Source organism: Castor canadensis, chromosome 5 (genome assembly GCF_047511655.1).
Source record: "Castor canadensis chromosome 5, mCasCan1.hap1v2, whole genome shotgun sequence".
NCBI lineage: Eukaryota > Metazoa > Chordata > Mammalia > Rodentia > Castoridae > Castor > Castor canadensis.
The window spans coordinates 124,164,172-124,181,823 of NC_133390.1; the positions used below are offsets into that span (position 1 = coordinate 124,164,172).

Sequence of the window (17,652 nt, forward strand, 5' to 3'; positions counted from 1 at the left end):
AAGGGTGGCAGTTGGGAATAAGATTCTATTTTTGCATTTTTATTGCTACTAATAAACACACAAGGAAATGTGTGCAGGAAACTGTTCATGAGTGTCAGAGACAAATGGGCTGAGGAAATGTGGAGAGATTTTATTGTTATACCTTTTGTATTTATTAAACCTTAAAAACATGTTACTATATTATCAATTTCAAACAATTAAATATAATAAGATAAACTTCAAAAGTCAATGTCAGGTTCAGTTGAAAGAAAAGTATAAACCCAGTAAGTGCTAGTATCATGTATAGACTTGACATGACTGGTATATTTGTCCCAAGCTTTTCTAATATAATAGTTGTCTATGGTTCATATAAAATTTTTGCTTTTATAGAAAAAAGACTGTTGAATATGGCAATTAACCTAATCTTTCTTTATCTAATATTAAAGTATCAGAAATCCATCATTGGATTGTCTTAGCTATTGTGCCCACAAGGTTTCACATCATTCTTTTCTATGCTGTAGAATTTTATTTCGTTTGTTTTCTTGGGCCACCTGGGCCCTACTGTGCAGTGCTCTATTCTACTACTGAATTCCACTACACCCACATTTTATTAACTTTGTACATAGCTGCACACTAAGTCATCATAATTTACCACTGGGATTTTAATGTTCTCACGAAAAGTCACTCTGAATCTCAACTTTTATTTGAGGGTCTAATGTCCTTAGTGCCATGAAATATATCTTTTCACAATGCAGTTTGAGTGTTGTTGTTCCTGACAAAATGCATCCCATCTCTCTTAACTGCTCACAGAGTAAATAAGGCCTGCTATTCAACTCCATTCTCACCTATAGCCTCTGATTCTTTTTACAAACACTCTGTACCTGCTGTTTTCCCCAACTGTGCTCTGCAATAGGGCTCCATGGCTTTGCTAGTGACGTCCTATTTAACAAAAAAATGAACTTCTGCACTTTCTGTTTTGTCAACCTTTTATTGCCATTTAAAAGTTTCTACCTAAATAAGTATCGCTCTGATCTCCAGCCATCCAGAGTTTATTTCTTACTTATGTTTCCATGGTCTCAAGTACTTACCCCCATTATAAATTTACTTATTATGGTGTATTCCAGATGTTTGTTATGTGACTATCTTCCCTACTAGCTGCGAGTGCTCAGCCACAGAGCTGAATACAGAGCTGTCCTGTATTCTTCACGTTGAGCCAGTGTCTGGCCTGTAGTTTGGAGCTTAGTAAACATTGAGATATTTGCAATGCTTCAGGCCTACTATTGGGTTCCTTTTTTTGTGTGGAAGAAAGTCTTTCAGATATATATTTTAAGGCAAAAGATTCATGTTAAGGAAGACTTTGGGAGTGGAGAAAGAAATGCCTCTATCTTAGGACATGAAAGTTGGAACTCAAACCAACTCTCCAATTTATTTGCCCTAGGAACAATATTAACCTTTGAATGTATTCCAAGATTCTCCTCAGTAATCTCCATTACCACCTCATTTTTGTGTTAATTTTGTTGGTGGTTAAGACAATAACACCAGTAAGGATTGTGTTAGGTAATTTGTAAATTATACTTTAAAAAAATCTTTATCCTTCCTGTTGTTTTGAAGTCCTGTGTTCATATTTAATTGTAAAAGTTTTGGCTACCTCTCTGCCTTAGATAGAGGTAATTGTTCTTTAAAAAGTAAATAAATAAATCTGAAAACTCTGAGTGGAGGAGAAATGAGATTTACTCCTTGTCTTCATCTTTTTTTCTGTTGCTAATAACAGTACCTGCATTTGATGATGACCATCTTGTTGTCAGAGTCCCAAGATGGCAGAGGACATCAGACAGCTAGAGAGTAGGAAGCACATTATTAATGCTGTACCCTGGTGACCCATCTTGTTCCCATCTCCCAAATGCCCCACCTCTAAACAATATAGTTGGGCTAAGTTTCTACCCTCTTAATACTGCACACTGGAGAAGAAATTTCAACATGAAACTTTGGGACCACACTGAAACTATTCAAACCACAGCACACCTCCCCTGATTTCCTTCCTCCTGTTCTCCATATTACTGTTGTTTAACATTATTAGGATTAGTCTTTCCCCCTAATATGGAAAATACTTATTAGCCTAGACTGTCTAAGTTGGATTTGCAACTTCATTGAAAAATAATATTAAATGTCACCTTGCAGTATGTAAGGTGAGGATTCATTGATGGCACATGGGCCCTGCATATTGCACCAATACACTACTAAGTTGCACAGGATTTCAGTGGGTAAGGGGGTGTTTTGTTTGTCAGCTCTTTATCTTATCAAGAATTATTTTCCCCTGTTTTATAGCACCTAATAAAACCTAGTACTTTAATGGAACCTATTGTTGCCTTTCAGTTCCATCAAAATAACACCAAAGAACCATGATTCATCACTTCAAAGTGATGCTACACGAAGGCTATTGGAAGTTTTAAAGGATGAAATGAAACCTCTAGCCTGTAGGATATCTTCCTTATTCTTTTGTCAGTAGAAATTGGCACCACTTAGCAATGTGCTTGCTTGGGTGGGACTTATTCTGGTCTAATCTACTATAACATTATTATGTCTTACCAGTGGCATATCAGGTGCATTACTCTTCCAGGATTTTCAGTGTCCTTCCACTTAAACAATGTAGCACATTTGAATGGTTTACTAGTGCTATAAAAATTTGGCTTATTGTATGTCAGATTTTTTTTTAATTAGCAAACTTTTTAAATGGAGACCAGAAGTATATGCCACACTTTGAGTTGACTTCTAAGTGAGAATGGTGAGATAGGGATTATCTGCTAGAAGTGATAAAGCTGTTTCATATCAATGTTTGCAAGCTGCAATGAAAATTTAATGCTAATGAGGTTAAAAGGGGGGGAAGAGCATTCAAATAGCCAAAGCAATCCTGATCAAAAAGAGTGATACCTGACTTCAAATTAAACTATAGAGCCATAGTAACAAAAACAGCATGGTACTGGAACAAAAACAGACACATATAATAATGGAATAGAATAGAGGACTCAGAAATAAACCCACACAGCCATAGCAACTGGATTCTTGACAAAAGTGTCAAAAACATATATTAGATAAAAGCCTCTCCAACAAATGGTGCTGGGAAAACTCGGTATCCACGTGCAGAAGACTGAAATGGGAACTCGGTCTCTCACACTGTACAAAAATCAATCCAAAATGGATTAGAGCCCTCAATGTAAGATCTTATACTATGAATCTACTATAGGAGAACACAGGGAAAATATTTCAATAGACAGCCATAGGCAGCAACCTTCTGAATAGGTATTAGTGAGACTGGATCATAAGAACACCTTTTACCTAGCAAAGAAAACAATCACCAGAGGGAAGACAAAGCCTACAGAATGGGAGAAAATCTTTGTCAGCTCTTCATACAACAGAGGATTAATATCCATAATATACAACGAGCTCAAAAAATTAGACACCAAAAGAACAAAAATTCAAGTCAGTAAATGGGCAAATGAATTGAACAGACAGTTCTCAAAAGAAGTACAAATGACTAATAAATACATGAAGAAAAGTTCACTATCTTTAGCCACCAGGGAAATGCAAATCAAAACTATATTGATAATCCATCTCATCCTAGTCAGAATGGCAATCAAGAAAGACAAGGATATGGTGGAAAAGGAACACTTATAACACTGTTGGTGGGAATATAAATTAGTGCCACCACTATGGAAATCAATATGGAGATTCTTCAAAATACTAGAAATAGAACTAGCATATGTATGATCCAGCTTTACCGCTCTGGGATACATATGTCTGAAGGAATATAAATCAGCATACAATATAGATACCTGTACAACCATGTTTATTGCAGCACTATTCTTAATAGTCAAATTATGCCATCAGCCTAAATGCCCATCTATGAATGAATGGATAAAGAAAATGCAGTAAAAATACATATCCTGGATTTTTATTCAGCCATAAAAAACAAAATTATGTCATTTGCAGGAAAATGTATGAAACTGGAAATCATGTTAAGCAAAATAAACAAGACTCAGAAAGACAAATATCACATTTTTTCTCTCAGGTGTGGAATCTAGATTTTTAAAAAACTTGAAGGTAGAAAGGGGACTATTTAGAAAAAGGGAGGTGTTTAAGTGGGAGAGGTAGTGGGAAAAGAGAAAGAAATGGGAGGGGGTGAACATGATCAAAATACATTATACATGTGTATGAAAATATAATGAAACTCATTATTTGTATACAATTAATATAAGGTAACATTAGGGGCGTATTTAATATTATACCATCATCAACATCCAATACTTCACCTCCGGATTAGGTTTGACTGTTGATTTCCACAGGTTTCATGTAGTAGTTAGATAATTTATGAATTCTAGAATGTTTTTCTTTTCCCCAACACCCAGGGAAGTCCAGCCTCCTTCACTGAGTTAGATACCCCGAAAGGTACTCAGAGAAATACTTACTTTTACATACTTGGTATAAGTTCAAATGTACATTTATCTGATTATTTTTATTATTCTTCCTTCCCGCATTAATCCAAAAGCCCCATAAGGCTGAGTACATTCTTCAGTTCATTATTTCATCATCAGTTCTTAGTAGTGGTTTGCACATAATCATCCCTGAGTGAATATTCTTTTAAATGAAAGTGCCTTCAGATTTGAAAATAGTCAGCTTTGGCTTTGGCAAATCATTTGGCATAACTCTGTCATATGTATATTTGGTTATGATTTTATCAGCTTTTTGAAATGCAAATAAGTTTCATTTCTTTACTCTGAGAAGTAAATTAATATTGAGTATTCAATGATACTATATAGGTAATAGAGGTATTTATCCCTTGTAATTCATTAAAGGATTCCAGTTATAACTATTTGGGTTCAGAGCATAACCACATCCATATTTGGCTATGAACAGAAATGAACCATTTACAGGCATAAGCTTATAGACTTTAAAATATATATACAATTCTCCAAAGCTCATTGTAGAATTAAAATTTGGAGGGCAGATGATTTAGAGCTTCTTGTAATTTATTGTATTACTCTTAAGATCAGATTCTTAAATTTAAAAAATGCAGGAGATTCTATAAGGTAGCATGTGTCCTATGGAAACAAAGTGAAAGCCACAGAAAAAGGATTAAAAAAAAACTTAGAATAAACCCCCAAAGAAATAGTCTGCTAGAAGTTGAATCACAAAGTAATGTCAAAGAAAGCTAGGTAAGGTTTAGAGAAATATCTTACTCTGTGTCCTGCCTTTGGGCAGAGGCCACTAAAGGGTATTAACTAGTAGGTTATCATTGTGTCAAAATAAATGAAGCAACTTAGTGAGCCAGGCATTGCCATTAAGTGCCAAATGATACTCTCCTCCTTATGTAAGGAGGTCATTATTAGATCTGGAAAAATTGGAACCCTTTGTCACATTCACAAGATGCTTTAAACTCTTCTCCATTCCTCTAACTACTTAGCCTTATGTAAAATTCCCATCTTACTCTATGACGTAACTGGCTCACGACTATTAGAGTAACTTAGGTTTTCAGAGCTTTCTATCTCTGCACCAGAGACATCAGTGTTCAGCAAAGCAGAAGTTCATGTTCATTCAAGGTCCCAACACCTAAGTTCAAATGTATGGCATTTAGGCTCTATTTCTCCACACTGAATAACTGCCTTTCTGGATTCCCACCATGCTGTTTGTGGAACGTGTGTTTGTCTGTCATCCCAGTTATCACTCAGTAGCTTCTACATCAATCACCATGTACTGGATGCGCTTCTGAATACTAATATTTAATAAATAATATTTTAAAGTAAACTGCTTTATCTAATTTATTAAATCATTTGGGCCGGAAGAGACCTACAGTGAAACACATAGCTCCTCTTCTTTTCCAGAATAGTAGGATAGATTTTTATTGTCTATAAAATCCATTCAGGATGGGTATCTATTCACAGCCTTCATTATCTCCAGTGATAGCAATTCCACAGTCTCCTTTGGCAGCCTTCCCTACTGCTAAACTAGCCTTGCTTATTAATCTTATAATAATACCTTATATTCTCTAAATATTGAAGCAGTGCTTAAGTTTCCCCTGCTAACTCATTCCTTCCTGCCCACCCTATGAAACGCTTCTACGAGGAATAATGATGAAAGCACACAGCACCAAAAGCTGTGTTGTACAGCCTTGTCCTGAGGCATTCGGCAAGGGACTTATTAGGATGGACGTTGTCTGTCCATAGAAAATTAAGCTACTAAATCTGCAGCACCAGGGCAGTGATTGGATTGCTTGTGCCACTGGGATAAAATTGCTTCTCAGGCATATGAATTTCACAGCCGTAGTGTTCCTCCCTTCCCGAGTGTTTTAATGATATTGTTAGATTAATACAATGATTTAGAGGCTATTTATGGCATGTTTGTGCTGGTGTTGGGACAAGGGCATTGACTGGACCTGCCCTGGGAGGGTGTGGTCCATGGCTTGTCCTAGAAATACAACTGACGATGGGGAAGATTGGATAAGGAGCATCCTCTGCCAGCTTCATTGCTCTGTGTACTACCTGGTGCTGGTCCTGTGCCCATCTCTCTTTGAACCCTTTTACCATTTCAGTGCTCCTCTTACAGCTTTTGCTTGTGCTGGCTAGTACTTGTAAGTTTTTCTGGAGAACTTCCCAGGACAGCTGAGAACTAAGGAGCCTGGAGTTCATTCCCCCCCTCTTTGACCCTTGCCCCTGACTCATGTGTTTGAAATTCCAGCTCCCTTGCCTCAAGTTCAAACAAACTCTGACATCTAACTTACAGCATGTAGTTCCCAGTGGGTCTAACTAACTGAAGCACCCCTTCCATGGCACTTTCTTGAAAAAGTTCTCTCACTTGGCTTCTTTCCTTTCCCTGCTAATCACCCTCCAGTTCCCTAACCAGTATCTCCTAGGAGCATTTTCAGAAAGTTTGCCCATGAATTCTCCTTTCAGACTTTGCTTCTAGGAAGCCAGACTCAAGACACCAGCCTTTATTCTGCAGTCCATGAGAAAAGTGGCTTGACTTGACTTCCATGGTTGTTTTTCTAGTGGTAACCACATATGATCCTGTCTATGGAAATCACAGGTTTTGTCCCAGAATTGATTGGGGTGTGTCTGTAATACTGCTTTAAGTTTTCTGAGACCACAAAACTTGGTATTCAAATCAAGAATAGGTCCCTCTTGCTTTTTTTTTTTAGTTTTCTTAAAGTGCTGTATCTCTCCAGTGCTCCTTCTGAAACTGTTTTTTTCATCTGTAGAAAACAGATCACGTAACTGCTTCCTGTTACAGAATTTGTCTGACTCGCAAACTGGACTATGAATTTTTCTTTTTGCAATTTTGAGGTTTGAACTTGGGGTCTTGCTCTTGCAAGGAAGGTGCTCTGCTGCTTGAGGCATATTTCTAATTCATTCTGCTTTAGGATATTTTTCAGATAGGGTGTCATTTTTTGCCCAGGACCAGCCTCATACTTAGTGCTGTCCATGACTCCCCATCTCTGGGATGACACATGCCCAGCTTACTGACTGAAATTGGAATTGGGTCTCAGTAACTTTTTGCCCAGGTTGACCTCAAAGCACGATCCTCTTGATTTTGCCTCCTGAGTAGCTGAAATTGCAGGCATGAGCCACTGTGCTTGGCTTGAACTATGAATTCTTTGAGGGGTAACGGGAGAACCGCTGCAAAGCAACTCACAGAGTGTCCTCTACTTCATAGCTATTCAACAGCTGTTTGCTGCTTTCTATTAATGAAAGGACTTCAGTATATCCAGACTGTGGTAACAGTTCTTATGGCTGAATCACATTGATTACATACTTTTGTTTCTGTTTATTTAGCTCTGCTACCCAAGTTGATTTATCTCTTTTAAGTCAAATATGTTTTATTTCTTTAATTTAGTTGATATTAGAGTATCAGAATAATCAAAAACCAATAACAGGACTGGGGTGTGGCATAAGTGGTAGAATGCTTGCCTAGCAATCATGAGGCTCTCAGTTAAATCCCCAGTACAAAAAAAAAAAATAAACCCAAAGCAAAATAAAATAAAAAGCCATAAGTCAAAATATTAAAACAACAACAACAAAAAAACAAATGCAAAGCCAAAAAAAAACCAAAAGACCAACACAAAGTAGGAAGTGATGCATTTTGAGGACAAAACAATATTGGTTATGATTGTTCCCTCACCTTTTTGTTCTTATCCAAGGTCTTCATCCACAATAAAATATCTTTTCAACCTGTCCCTGTGGGGGGGGAGGAGCGGTGCATCTCTTCCTCAAATACTCTAGGAATATTAACTGAAAAACATGCTCTGTCTCAGAAATGAGTATCTTTTCAAGAATGAAAGCTGACCTGAAATGTGAGTTAGCCCAGGGCACCAAGGATGACTTGCCTGGTCATGAATTTTCCAAAAGCCTTGGCTGACATTTAGCACAGTGTGCTCATTGTGTGTGTGTTCATGTTTCCTTCAGTTCTAAACTCTTGAAACAAATACTTGAAACTTCCCAAGAACACCTCACACACAGCTGGTGCTCCACAAGAGTTTTCAAATTAGTTGGCACCGTATTTCTTGTGAGCACAAAATGATTTTCCTAAGTCCTCTTCCAAAATGCATAATTGATAACGTTGAAAAAATAAGCCAGGAAATTGTGTTTATGTTGCATGTCCCTGCAATCATTAGCAGGCTGACTTTGAAATGAGAATTCAAAGTATAATTAAATAATGACATTGTTTTGGGATGACTTCATACCCTGTGGAAGACAAGCAGATGACTTACTAGTTATTTTCTCAACTACTCTTTTAAACAGAGAGACATTTCAGTAACAGTAAATAAATGTGGAAATTTTTCAGTATCAGAAAAACCTAACCTTTTATTTAGTAACCATGCATTTTTTTTCATTTGATTAATACCTTCTTAAGTTTTTATATTTGTGTGAGTATATAACCTGTGTGTGTAGTAATATTTGCATGTTACTTTTATATCAGGGAGAAATTAAGAAGAAAGGTTCTGTGTGACTCTGAAACTGTAGCTCATTTTCAAATCAATTGACAGTCCTTTTCATGGTATGATCCTACTTAGATTCTTTTCCTTATGTTGTCACTGTAGTTGAGGTTGTCAGCGATCACTGTATCTGAGGCTCTCTAAAGGTTTAACACCCAGTTAGAAAGCAATGGTGCTTGTGTTCATTTTGAGCATTTGTGATATCCAGTGTGGGGAATGTGGCTTAAAGATGTCAAGAAGCTTCAGAAATGCACATTAAAAAATCCTACTACTTTAACCCAGTCTCCTTTACCTCTAAAAGCATATTAGAGAAAACATGAAATGAAAGAAAACTGCTTGAAAGGACTATTTGCCTTTTAATTCACAGTGCAGCTACAATGAGATAATTTAGCATGGTCCCTGTAATAGTGGTGGGGGTGTGGTGGGGGGTGGGGGGAGTGGGGGTAAGGCGTGAAATGTTCACACAGGTGTTGCCTGTGAGTGGGCTTTGTCTCCATTGCATAGCTGTGGGATAAGAACAGGGACTCAAATTGTCTTGGGGATTACAATGATTAAGCTATGTTTTTTTCTATGACTGCTTTTTTATAATCCAACAGGCTGACAATCCTGTTTAGGTTGTGTTGAATGAGGAAACTCCCGCACATACCAGTGGAGCAAGGATATATGACAAAGCAGACTTGGGCTTGCATCTGGTACTGTAGACAAGTTGTGTAACTGTTTTATTTCCCCCATTTGTACAATGGGACTATGTTAGAGAGTCAATGAGTTGATAAAATGTGAATGAGCACAAAATAATTATGTCTAAAATGTTCAGCATAGTAACCCACACCGAGAAAGTGTTCCTTAATAGCAGTGCTATTTGATAATATTAAGAGTAGGGTCGTGGTTATTACACTATCCTTTTATTTTTATTATATGATTATTATCAAAGTTGTTCGCAATCTTATTTATAATACAAATATAATGTTATGTTTTTAGTTCATTCCAAGATTGGAGTAAAGTTGTCTTTAAGAATGCAAAAAAAAAAAAAAAAAGGAGGCTTAGTCTGCTTGAATTACTTTCTGTTTCTAATTTTGATTAAGTATTTTCCTAAAGTCATCTTTTACATTCTTTTATGGATTGTTTTCTGCTATCATACCGGAAGGTTTTAGACACTCGTGTCTATATATTTTAAAGAAAAACATTCCCCCCATATATGCAGTTTAATAGAGTTTTGCAGCTGTGTAGCAGCAGATGATAAATCAAAAACTAATATTTCCAAGTACCAAAAAAAATAAAAGTCTGTGACAGATTAAATATGGGCTAAATGAGGCTTATAGATGATTTGTTCTAATTAGATATAAGGTAAATGTTCCTGCAATTGTGCCTTTTATTAAAGTCAGAACATGTGGTTGTTCAGGCTTTCTGCGCTGCCCTTTAAAGAACCATTTGAAAATATTTTGGGTCTGCTGTCGCTAAGACAATATGGCTTGGCAGTGTATTGGTAACTTAATAAGTTCCCCACATTTGTCATGCAGAAACTGTTCTTTATATGCAAAGCTGTCAGACAGATTGAGTATATAATTCTTCTTTGCATGAAATAATATGATAAAACTCCAGGATCAAATTGAATACTGTACTAGCATTTGGAATCTTACATGCATAGGTTGGAATTGTTTTACACTGGAAGCATTGTTTGATGACAAATACTCTTTTTGTAATATTCATCAGTTATGTTTTAATAGCGGCACTATCCTCCTGACTATAGGTCTTACTTTTTTGTTGTTAACATACTGGAAAATGAAGCTCTTCTCAGCTAGGTGTGGTTTTTTAAAAATATGGTTAAGTGCTACAGTCAGACTACCCTGTCAGAGTTGTACGTATTTTCATTCTTCCTACAAAAGCCTAATATCAGATTTTACCACTTTTGTGATATAGCAAACAATATACACCTCCTTTCTGGTTTTGATTTGATCTCCAAAGATAATGCTTACTGATTTAATATTTTAACTGTTGGTTCATCTTAGAAGTGCATGTGGCCTGTGACCACATAGATCCAGCCGGCATGAACAGTGGGAGAATCAGCACAAATGGTGGATATAGCCCATTTGGCGAATTCTGGATGGTCAGTATTTGTATTTTGCTCAGAAGTGGAAGTTCTCAAAGAACTGGCCCACCCATGTCAGTTTCAAGGGACTAAAGTGGGAAGAAATTGCTACAAATATGCACACAGCAAATGTGCTTGAAGCAGCCCTTTGCCAAGCAAGTTCCTGTTACAGAGTGGGCAGGGTGCCAGAGCTCTTGCAAGCACTCCACAGCTACTTCATGCATTTGGTATGTGGGAGAAGCTCATAACTCTGGGACTGCCCCTCGTAGAACATCTGTCACATCTAAAGTGTGAGCATTCCAAAGGCTCACAGCCCCCTCCACAGAACTCAACAGGGGGACAGGGTAGATCCTGAGTAGGAAGAGGCCTAAGTAGTCTGTGAAATAGGCTGTTTCTAACTCTCTCTCTCTCTCTCTCCCTCTCTTTCCTCCATACTTGCTTTCCTCCCTTCCTCTCAAATCTTTTTTCTCCTCTCAGATTTTGTCTTCTAATCATTTTATTTTTGAAGGGAGATCTGTTTTAAATGTATTAAATTATTATAAAATATTCCTGGAGACTCCTTCTTAGGCCCAGGCCAGGCAAACCTTATTTTTTCAGCTGATCAGCCTTTCCGGGTTTTCTTAACAAAGGAAAACCAGATCGTTTGTATCCGTAACTCACAGTGAAGCCTCCATCTGGAATGAATTCGGCATCTTTTATAAATATGTGTTCTCTATTCAAAAATCAGCTAAAAATAGAGCTTAAACAAGTAAGAAAAATATTTTGACATTTTCTTCATGTTTGGTGTGGCAAGCACAGTTTGAAACAGGCTTTCTGTTAATTTTCACAGGCATGAGTCGATGTACTTTTTTGTAAACGTACAACACATTTTGCTCAAGGATGCTTTCTCATTCAAAATACAAAATGGCACTTGTGCTTGTTAGAATGGCACCACTCTCATCACAGTCAGCCTTCACATAAAACTCCCATATAAGTATTCAAAGCTTAATCTTTAATGAAGCTCCACTGATGTGATAATACTGATTTTTCTTAATCCCTTTTACCTAAGAAAAGTATAGTCAACCTGTGAGGTTGTATTTACAACCTAGACCAATATCAGGGACAATGACTTTACTACCAAAGAAAGGAGATATATATATATATATATATATATATATGTATGTATTATTTATATATCACACATACATCTCATTTGATCCTTTATTAATCACTCTAGGATGAGAAATTGAGGAAGTTTAGCAAGTTGATTCAAGCTAAGGCCTAACTCTATCACCTTTGCTTCATGTCTCCCTTTAGGAAAGAAAATCTGACAACATACTTGTCTTTTTGGTCTTATCTATACTTAAATAATTAGAAAAAATTAAGCTGAAATTCTGTTTGTTTTCTCCTTTTTGTTAGCTATCTAACATTCTTTGGTATTTTAAAGTATAGAGTTTTAGTAAACTTAAAACTGTGTTTTAATAATGTTATTAAAATTTCATTGTTTCATTTTGTCTTTTGTGGAGGTCATTAAAGAAAATACTCCAATTTAAAATTGATAGACATTTATAGAGATGTTTATTAATTAATGAAAACTTTGCTGTCACAAGATAAATTTCTAACAACGAGCATGTTTTCCTAGTATGTTTAATACTCAATGTTGAAAAATTTCCCAGTTGATCAAAACTATTTCTCCTATAATAGAAATGCTACTACCTACATGGCCCATGTAAGTCATAAGATTTAGGAAGGTGAGAGGGAAAGTTATGTTTCAGATTCAAATTCATGTTCTAATATCATATGAAGTTGTACAGAACCAAGGCTAGATGTAGTGGTTAAGGCCATTCTTAAACATAAACATTAAACAACCTTGCGGCACTGCTTCTCTGTACTAATGTTTAAAGTGCCTGGATACATACTTAAATGGCACATTTGGCAAAGTTAATTGTGGTGCAGGATGATACCTGGAAATTATATTTTTGGAAAGAACAAATGATTTGGAAAAACAACTCCTTTGATTGCCTAATCAACGAGATTAGAATGGGACAGATAGAAGGGACTTCTATCTTCTATTCTGGCCTCTCCACTTTTAAGATGAGAAAACAGAAACTCAACGATATCAAGCAACAGCCCTAAAATGTAAGACCTGTTCATGATCTGCATGTCCCAGTCTGTGCTCTTTCTTCTGCTTTGTGATTGACTCTCCTTAAGCTTTTCTTGAGTATGTTTCACATCTATTTTGTCTTTGATTTGTATTCATTTTTATGTGCCAGCTATAAAATGTCAATTCCAGCATCTTAGATATCATAAATGAGACTTAGAATGTATTTTATACTTCATCTGAGTTATATAAAACATCAAATAAAATGTTTCATACTTTGCAGATTGACGTCAACTGAGGCACAAGAAAAAAAGAATAACTGGCTTGCCTTCAGCACAACAAAAATGTTCCCTTGTAAGCTATAGAATAGAATCTTCTCCTATAAGGAGAACCGTTAAGAACAAAGGTTCTGAAAGTGTAGTTCCTGGACCAGCAGATTCAGTAACATCTGAGAACTAGGAAGTAATGCAAATTCTCAGATTCAAACTTAACTGAATCAGAAGCTCTGCTGGTGGAGAAGAGCAATCCATATTTTAAAACTTTTCCAGACAATCCTCACCAATGCTAATACATAAGAGTTACTAGTCTTCTGATTTAGATTACACTGGTTTAGCTTTGTTCTCCCCTATTCTTCCTCCTTTTATTCTTCCCTTATAATCTAATACTCCCTTCATACTTTTTATTACATAAACACTTCAGCTTCTTAGTGTTGCATGGTTCATGTTTTTAAAAGTATATAGTTATTAAGCCATCACTACACCAGCAATGTTCTAGAATTCTGTGGATGAGTAGACCAGCATCATCAATCTTGATCTGATTCTTGGTGGGTATTTTCCTTGCTAATTTAAAATGATTACCTTACTTGTTTGTGTTTGCTTCACTGGGAACTAATTGGCATCTTTGTTGGCAGAGCCCACTGAGAGGTCAGCAACTGGAAGCCAGAAGAGCCCACATCTTCTTTCTTTCTCTTCTCTCATCTCAAGGGCCCAGGCCATAATTTTTCCAGGCCTAAATTCCCTTTTCATCAACATAGGTTTCACTTCATTATTCTGTCTGACTGAAAAAAGACCAAGACAAATGACATTTACAAATGAAAAAAAAAAAATCTTGAGGCAAGAGCTTTGGAGTGTGCATAATAAGAAATCAGTTGATCAGTTGATCTCTTGTGTGCTGAAGAGTACCAGGAAGTGGCTGCAGGTCCTTACAGATTGGAATTTCTGATCTTTTGTTGTCCAGAAGTGGCTGTCAAGTGCTATGTTGCAGTCATGGTCATGACTATCAAGCAGGGGAAGAGGACAGTATCATGCTGTTATTTAACTCCCAATAGCACAGGGATGTGCAGAGGCCTCAGGAAGTAGACTTTAAGGCTTTTTTAAAGAGAAATGCAGAATGGTGTTGTCAGGAAAGTCCTATCTTTCTCGTGAAGAGGGCAATGTATTAAGTAAACAGCTGCCTCACAAGAACAATTCCAAGACTTCTTGCAGGAAACACTATCTAAAATAACATTTTACTGACAAATATCAGACATCCTACGTTCCTTTAATAAAGAGTAAAATTTTGAATTAATTAGAGAAATATCTGAAGTAGAAATGCCTAGAGAAGAGACAAACAGTTGCATTAAAATCACATGATGCCACAGAGTTCTGTTGTCAGATTATGCACAGGGGTAGAGTGAGGAGTGCATTTTGTTGACTGCAGAGAGGAAGAAAATGAGATCAAGAGTGTCCTTTACATCTGAGAAGATGTTACCAAGAGGGGAAATGGTGCAAAAAAGATGAGCTGGGGCCAAATGCACCATTACCTGTGCATTTGCTGAGGACAGGTCTCTACTGATAGATCTCTTCTGCCAAAACAATGTTCTTCAAATGATGAGGCCAATTCTGGATCAGCAAAATGTCAAAAACACAGCGAGAGGTTTTAATAAAGTTAATTTTCTCCTTGGACTGGCTACAAAATTTGTGGAGCCTAGTGCAAAATAATGTGAGGGACCTTGTTAAAAAAGAAAAAAAAGAAGAAGAATTTCAAGGCTGAATCCAGCATCAGTGGTTCACACCTATAATACTAGCTATTTGGGAGGCCAGTCTGGTCAAATAGTTCTCAAGATCCCATCTGCAAAATAACTAGACCAAAATGGACTGGAAATGTGGATCATGCTGTAGAGTGATTGCTCTATGAGCTCCTGATAAGCAAACATGAAAGCTGAAGTTCAAACCCCAGTCCCACCAAAAAAAAAAAAAAAAAAAGAATTTTAAGGCTGATGTGGTGGTATTATCTGTAATCTGTAATTCTATCTATGCAGGAAGTGTATGCTAGAGGACTGAGATCCAAGAATGGACCTGGGCAAAAATGAAAGACCCAAATGAAAAATAACTAAAACATAAAGGACTACAGACATGGCTCTCAAGTGGTAGAATGCCTGTCTAGCCAGTGCTAGGCCCTGGGTTCAAACTCCAGTACCACCAAAAAAAAAAAAAAATCGGGAAGGTTGTAGTGAAGAATTAAACCAGGGTGGGGGGGGGTGGGGTTCCTTCAAAGTGCATAGGTCTCATGCCTTTGACACTGGCTATCTGTTTTCCCTTTGCCACTTAATTCAGGATATATACTTTTTTCATTTTTACCCAAAGTACACTATTGATGTGCTATCTTATGGCAGAATGCAATTTGTAATGTCGTCAAATTCGTTTTGGACATTGTGCATTAAAGTTCTTTCTTGACATAATGGTGGAGTTTTAGAATTGAGGAATACTCTCTCTAGTGGCTTTTATTTATTCACTTTCAATTATTGAAAGCAAATGTGTCTCAAAATCATATGTATGCACCACATTTATCAAGTACTTTACAGCATTAGCTCCAAGCTTGTGAAAGTTGGCAGAGTGCCAAGGTTTTCTGGCCATTTAACAGGCAAGTATCCTTAGAAGTGAGGGACCTTTGCCTGAATCCATTATAGCCAAAGAGAGTTGGTGTAATGGTAAACCCCACGAAAACCAACTCCACTTTTTAGGCGATGTCAAATATCTCAGTTTTCTCTGTGTTTTGCTTTCTTGGTTTGACAAGATAATTACATCATAGTTTCAGGGGCATGAAAGAAATGGTAGCAAATAAAGTACAGTACACATTATATCACCTCTCCTCATCTCTTTCTCATTTAGAATAAGGTAGAGCTAATGTGAATAGACAAAAGGCCCTATTTTACCTGAATTTAATTTCAATGTAAGGCTTTTAGATATGTTTTTCTATGTTTTGTTCCTTTTCAACATTGTCATTAGCACCACACCACTGTTGTAGTAAATACAAAAAGTCAGCCAGTAGCAATAATCTTTTTGGCTTAATAGAGGAAAAAAAAAATATATATATATATATAATGCTGTTATTAAAATGCATATGTAAAGGAAATAAGTGAAATTTTTGATTTATAATGCACATAATTACACTTACAAGTTTACAAGTAATTGCATAAAAAGTATTAAAAGAATCAAAATGTTTCATATGTCCTCTCATTCATTATAAACAACTCTGAAAAGTAGCTACTATCACCTTTTTTTTGCAGATAAAGAAAGAGATTAGGAAAGTTCAGTGGTGTTACACAAAGTCACACATTAGAGGATTCAAACCCTGGCCGTATTAATTCTATAATTGTACCCTTTCTACCCTGGAGTCTCAAGCAAAGCATCTTAAAACTTTCTTGGTATTTTATTTTTTATCTGTTTTAGATTAAATGAGTCATATACTAAATATTCATTTGATAGCACAGTTCTTAAAGATCAGGGAGCAGAGGTGGACTGCTGAGCTGCTTGTTCCCAAGGGCTGAACAGCTGACCCAGCTCTCTCATTGCCCTCTCTACTTCAGCGCTTCTTGCTATGCTTACTAAGAGCATGCATTAATCTGCAGCAGTTTATAACCCATATAAGATTCTGCACTTATTTATCATGTATAGAATTACTATTATTTTCTGTCTTCTACCATCTAAAAATATAATTTCCCTCATTCAAGGAAGACAGACCACAGACATTTTCATTCTTAGAATGCTGATCTGGACTCCGTGTTTTAGGGACCATGCCAAACACTGCTAATTGGATTTCATTTAATTGGATTAAAACCAAAGAGGTCCATTCTTTCTTGCCTGTGCAGCCTCACCCTCTTTCTTCATCTTCATAAGGAATCATGTTTGCAATGTTCACATTCCTGGGGTCGCTGGGGAATCTAGAGGCATCTAAAAGTAAGGTAGCAGTTCTTGGTGCGGTAGGAAGATACATTTCCACTGTACTAATGTGGAAGACGCTGAGAACAGTGCTGAATTTCAGGAATAGGAACATCCAATGTGAATAGAAAATAGGTGCTTTGTTTCTTTACCAAATGACTTCCTGGTTCACCTATGAGGATTTGTGACCAGTTCTACTACTTACAGGTACACCAAAGAGCTGACCAATCATAAAACCAACTTTTTTTTTTCAATTTTAAATGGGCAGAAAATGGTAACTCTTTTATTGGCTTGAATATATTTTGTAATGGATAGCTTCTCTGGA

The 17,652-nt window shown here is 36.6% G+C and overlaps 1 protein-coding gene and 1 long non-coding RNA gene across 21 annotated transcripts in view; both read left to right on the plus strand.

Moving 5' to 3' along the window:
- Positions 1–17,652, plus strand: part of Rbms3 (RNA binding motif single stranded interacting protein 3) — a 1,393,896-nt gene that overhangs the window by 749,815 nt on the left and 626,429 nt on the right. The gene's annotated exons all lie outside the window — the stretch shown is intronic.
- Positions 9,396–14,272, plus strand: LOC141423324 (uncharacterized). The gene is made up of 2 exons (XR_012448101.1): positions 9,396–13,951; positions 14,039–14,272. It is a non-coding gene; the product is annotated as an uncharacterized lncRNA (long non-coding RNA).